This window comes from Pinus tabuliformis, chromosome 6 (genome assembly GCF_031772625.1).
Source record: "Pinus tabuliformis cultivar Carrire ecotype Pingquan chromosome 6, CPIR1, whole genome shotgun sequence".
NCBI classification, from domain to species: Eukaryota; Viridiplantae; Streptophyta; class Pinopsida; order Pinales; family Pinaceae; genus Pinus; species Pinus tabuliformis.
Window position 1 is genome coordinate 1,646,004,261 of NC_142292.1, and position 6,000 is coordinate 1,646,010,260.

The 6,000-nt window shown below is 38.8% G+C and overlaps 1 pseudogene; it reads right to left on the reverse strand.

Moving 5' to 3' along the window:
- Window positions 1-5,531, reverse strand: part of LOC149265265 (auxin response factor 17-like) — a 46,916-nt pseudogene extending 41,385 nt beyond the window's left edge.
- Between the last annotated feature and the right edge of the window lie 469 nt (window positions 5,532-6,000).

Here is a 6,000-nt window from a genome sequence, read left to right on the forward strand (position 1 = left end):
AGACAAGAAGCAATCCTAAGAATTGATCTAGTTCAATATCAAAGAGCTAAGTGGCATGACAAATACATCAAGGAGAAAAAGTTTCAAGAAGGAGATTGGGCATTGCTATTTGATTCCTAGTTCAAAGATTTCAAAGGTAAATTTCAGACTCATTGGCTTAGGCCATATGAGATTGACAAAGTCTTTATCAATGGAGCAGTAAGGATCAAAACCATTGATGAGTATCAAACTCCTCTCATTGTGAATGGTCACAGATTGAAGATATATCATAAGCCACTCTCAAAGGAGGAATTTGTCAAAATCTTTCGAGATAATTCTACAATAAGGCTGGTGAAGAAGAATCCTTCTTCTCCACCAGCCTAGTCTTTGTTCTTTTCATTTCTTTTAAAATAAATAAATAATAAATTGTATAAGCCTGAAAACCAATCATTGATTGGCAGTCTTATACAAAAAATACAGGGCAAAAATTAGAAGCTTCTGACACCCTATATTTTCCAAAAAAAAAACCCTCTCATTTCATTCATAGTTGTTCCATTTCATCTCATTTCACTTCACTTCATTTTATTCCATTTCATCATCACATTTCGCCAATAAAAGTCCTTTCATGTCCAGTTTTCATATATCATTCATTCAATCATCATTAATTTCCATCCATCTCCATTCAGTCATATGTTCATTGTGTCAGTTTCCGCAACTGAATTCTGATTCCGCAGCTGAATACTGATTCCGTAGTTGATTGTTGATTCTGCAACTAATACTCTGTTACTTAGCACTCACAGTTAGATGTCAGCCAAATAATGATGAAAACCAAATGCAGGTATGGAAAAGGAAAATATTTTGAAGATGTTAGCACCTAAAGCACCAACAAGAAGCAGCCAATCAAAGATTAGTGGACGGAAGTGGTAAGATTCTAAGGTATGAGCACAATTTATTTCAAATAGCATTTTAAAGCGCATAATCTATATAGTTGTGAAACCACCAGCTCCACTATGTGTAATGATTTAGATTGATAGCTTTCATAACTCCTCCATGACCTTTGCATAATTCCACCATGAACTCTGCATCAATTTCTAATGGCCTCATGATCCACCTTCGAATCTAACTCATATTTAATTGTACATTGGCATTCCACCTGTTGAAGCGGGTAATTATGAAGACGTAATCTATTTGACCACGGCTCTTCTCTGCCGCACAAATTCGCAGTCATTTTATGGACGTGCTAACGTCCACTTTGCAGCCTTTTAATTCAAAATTCTGCCAGACTCACTCTAGTTACATATTCTTCCATTGAAGTTGCGTTTGTTAGTTTTGGCCTGTTTATACAAGCCTCCACTCTATGAACTCATTCTCGCTACATGTTCTGTGTTCCTTTGTTTTACAACTACTGGTTTTTCCACAGTCCTTCTCCATCTTTCGCTCACACAACCATTCCACCTCCGTCAATCCATCACTTACAGTCCATCACTCACAGAGGTATTTTTAGGGCAAGAGGAAGGAATGGGCCTTCTGGTAAGAACAGAGCCAGACAGGCGTAAATTCATGGAGGGTTATCCACAGTTAAAAAGCATATTAAGGAAGGCACGGTGGCTGCAATTTATCTAGAAATTTAGAGGTCACAATAAAGAAGTCACGAAGACATTTGCAAGGTCTTTTAATGGCGTGGAAGTTGAGGTTGGAGATCCTAAATTTTCAGTCAAAGAGGCATCCATTGCAGCAGCAATGGAGCTCCCATAGGAGGGGGAACAGTGGTTCAAAAACAAAGACTTTGATGAGTGGGCCTGGAGGATTATTTTGCGTAACCCAGGTATGGATATAACTATTTTCAAACGTGGAATCCCTGTCTCTGCTCTAGAGGAAAAGTGGACTAGTTTATTATTGACAATTCAGAAGTTTATTACTTGTGAAGGATGTTTTGGGTCCATGTACATGTACCACATCAGGTTACTAATGAATTTTCTGGAAAATCAAACCATCAATTTGCCTTATGTCCTATTGAGTAGCCTGAAAAAGATGTCCACAACTATACAAAAGAATCTGAATGACGTAGAGCCTCACCTTTACCATCACAGCCTTATTAAAATTCTGATTGAAAAAAATTGAAGGAAAGAAAGGACACTTGGGAACAGTTCTTGATTAGAAACTTCTTTCAGGACCCACCTGAAACACTTGAAGGTAGCTCAACAAGGAAAAGTAGGAGAAGGAAAAAAAGTGTGAACATTCAGGATACTCCTACAAACATAGCCAAAGAAACTAGTAAGGAAGAAAAGTTGTCTGAAAGTAGGAAAGAAGGAACCGAGGTTAGGAAGAAAGTGAAACTAAAGGGGAAAAGAAATATTGAAGCTACCTATCAAACCCAAGAACCTTCCTCAGAAGAGTATCAAATACTTTCTGAAAGACTAATCTACCTTAAGGAACAATCAGCTACAACAAAGGGAAAAGGGAAAGAAAAACAAAGTGTAGAGAAAGGAGACACTAGCTCATAGAATCTAAGGAGGAGCTCCAGACTTAAAGGTAAACTGAAAAAAGTACAAACTAAAGGGTCCCACTTCATAGACTTAGGAGGGGAAACACCAGAACAGTCTCCAGCAATCCCTCCTGACCATAGCCCACAACATTCTCCTTTTTCTCAACCAAATTTTGAGATCAGTCCTTCTCAACCAAATTTTGGGGTCAGTCCAAGAAAGGCTACACCTGAAATATATCCAACCCAGCAAGAAATGTATGATTTTATTGAATCGTTGGAGAAGACTGCAACAGATCAAGGAACTTCATCTACTCAGCCTAATACATCCCAGAAAGTTTTAATCCAATCACTAAAATAGGAAGTTTTTGAACTGGAAGTCCTGAATAGAAACATCAAAAGGGAAAATGAAACATTGAAAGAACAGAGCAGGTTGGATAGAATTATCCATGACAACACCATGTTGCATCTTGGGCTGTGGCAGAAGAAAAATAGGAAATTGAAGAAAAATAGCAGGAGGTTGAGCAGAGCCCTTATCAACCTCAAATACAGGTGCCTAATGAGGAAGCCTAGGATGACAGTGGTACCAAGGAAGAAGAAAAGAAGGTTGGATGTATTAGCAGAGGTCTCAGAGCAAATGAACTGAAGGGAGGATGGTCACAGTTTTGGTTGCATGAGGACATGCAACACCTTCAACTATCAATATTTCCTCTCTATTTCAAAATTGTCTACATAAAAACAATAAGTTGTCATTCTTGAACGATTCTCAATATGCTAATCTTGGTGGAACATCTTGTACAATTAATTCTTTCAATCAACCCTCAGTCTTGGGAAGTCATCCCTCCCATGCTTCCGTATGATGTGACGAGTGACCAAGCACGTCAAAGAAGACTTCCATATTGAAACTTCCTCTTGACCTCACTTTCCCTTATGTCCTACCATTCGCAATGCATTCACATGTGGCGGAGATACTCCATGTTCTGTTGCTTCTTTATCCGATGACCTATATCCTCAGTTGACACAAGGAGGTGAGGTTTTCCATGATGAAAACAGTCTAATCCAACATGACTCTTCCCACCCGTCATCATATTTTATGTTGCATGAAGACAACTTGTCAAATCAACTTACTCGTGTGAGCTCACCAATTCATTTACCATTGGATGTACCATTAGAAGAGGCTCTTCAATTGAGAAATCTGATTATTGTTGAAACCTATGATAGAGATGGCACTTCAACATCCGTTGATGGTTATGTCAGGACCTCACAACTCTGGTAAGCCCCTCGAACGAAATCAGATCTTATTTCTCATGCACAATCCGTTTATCTGCATGGTTTCACTCGATGTGGATTCATGTGTAAAAAACGTTTGGTATTCCAGATGTAATTGCTCAAATTTTCAAAATTTTACTTTTACCGAATTCATGAATCTGTTATAGCACATCTGTCTTCACATAGATATTTTACATCAAACTTAGGTTGGGAGTTTCCATCTCTCATGAAATCATGGAATTGTGAATTTGATCATCTCAAATACTCTTTTTTCCCATGATCTTACTTATTGAATCTCCCTCTTCATGATCAGCTCCTCAACCTTCTTGTGAACCTTGCACTGCAAATTTGTCCATCATATCTAGATGACAGCGAACTTCATTCCATTATTCGGATTATTCACAAGATTGATAAAATGAATTTTTCTTTGTTCATTGCAAATAGGGAATATGACATCTCAACTAGCTCATCTCATCATTGCTCTATCTTGGGTGACTGTCATTCGGTTTATCTTTTTCCCATTAGCACATCCAAAGATAGTTTCTTTTCACTCTCTGATCTTCATTGTTTTAACATATCTCCCTTCATATTTCCATCAAGCAGATGAGGCACTTTATGTTGGAAATAATACTGAGAGGTGGGGGGGGGGGTGAATCAGTATTATCAAATCAATATAAATTTTTCATTTCCAAATTAAGATTCATATATGCTACTTGAGCTAAGGCAACCCACAAGTGCGTGTAATGCAACAAGTGTATATCAAGTAGTCCTATGATTCAGTTAGTTGATCTGTTATGAGTGCACCAGAACATTATTAACCATATGACAAATAAACAGGAGCAGTAAAACAGAACAGATCATCACACACAAGAAGCACACATGAACACCATGATGTAAGGTGGAAACCCAATGTGGGTGAAAACCACCTGTTGCAAGTCGTCTCAATCTTCTTTTTAATAAGAAACTTCTTTTACAATGGTTCTGTACTAGTGCAGTCTTATACTAGTACACAAGCTTCTACCTGCTGAAGGCTACAACCTTCTCTCGTTCTCCAGACTCTCCTGGAAGGGAGCTACAACCCCCTTAGCTCTTGTACTATCCGATCCATTTACTAGTATGCAGGCTGTTACCTGTAGAAATCCTCCAACCTTTACTCGTTTTCCAACTGCTACTGGAAGGGAGCTACCACCCCCTTTGCTCTTGTACTAGCTGAGATACTAGTACGTAGGCGTCGGCCTACAATCTTCTCTCCTTTGGGTACCACGTTTCATACATTTTCAGACTAGATACTCTTGAAGCACAACACATAATCTGAAGGCCACGTTTCATCCAATTTTCATACTGGACCCATCAATATCGTTGAAGCACATAATCAATCAATCTTCTGAGTCACCCAATCACCAGATCATTACATATACAAGGATAAATATGTGTGTTACCAACTAGATCTAGTCCATCAGATCACATAAAGATAAATCATTATGAACCTGATCCATCACTACTGAAGCTAAACATAATCATTCAATCAATCACTTGAGAATGCTGTTATCAAAACATAATACCAGTAACTAGACATCACTTCAAAACCCAGAACACTGTAAAAACATATTTCAATAACAGGTACGCAAATTCACCAATAGAAAACTGTGGGTATCCGCGCCTACTCTTTCTTCTGATCTGCGGGTATCCTTACCTGCGCTTTTTCTGATCTGCGGGTATCTGCACCTGCACACACTACTAATCTGCGGGAATCCACAACTTTTGAGTCTTTTGATCTACGGGTATTCGCACCTGCGGCCATGTCTGGCCTGCAAGTCTCCACACTGCGCCTTTTCTGCACTTGTAGTCCTACGGGTATAGACAATTTTTCAGACTTCAAGCATACCCCAGACTATCAAATCTACAGATCTGATCATGCACCAAGGAGATCTCGACCCATCAATAGATTTGTCTATAATACTCATGTTTCTCCTTGATTTAGATCAGGCTATCATTCACCAACTAACGAGAATTTTAGATCTATCTCTTCTTGAGATATACAACATCTGAGTGCCCATCCAAAGGATCTCCTTTCCTTTTTGTAGACAAGCCCTTACTCAAACCATGGACCAAAACCATAGAAAGCCAATACAAGGGACCCAAAACCTGGGTTCAATACTTTAGGAGCAAAACCACGGACCAAAACCATAGGATCAAAAACGTCCGACTAAATACCATGGATCACCCGTAAGTTTTCCATGTGCGTGCGATTTTCTCTGCATGAAATTTTG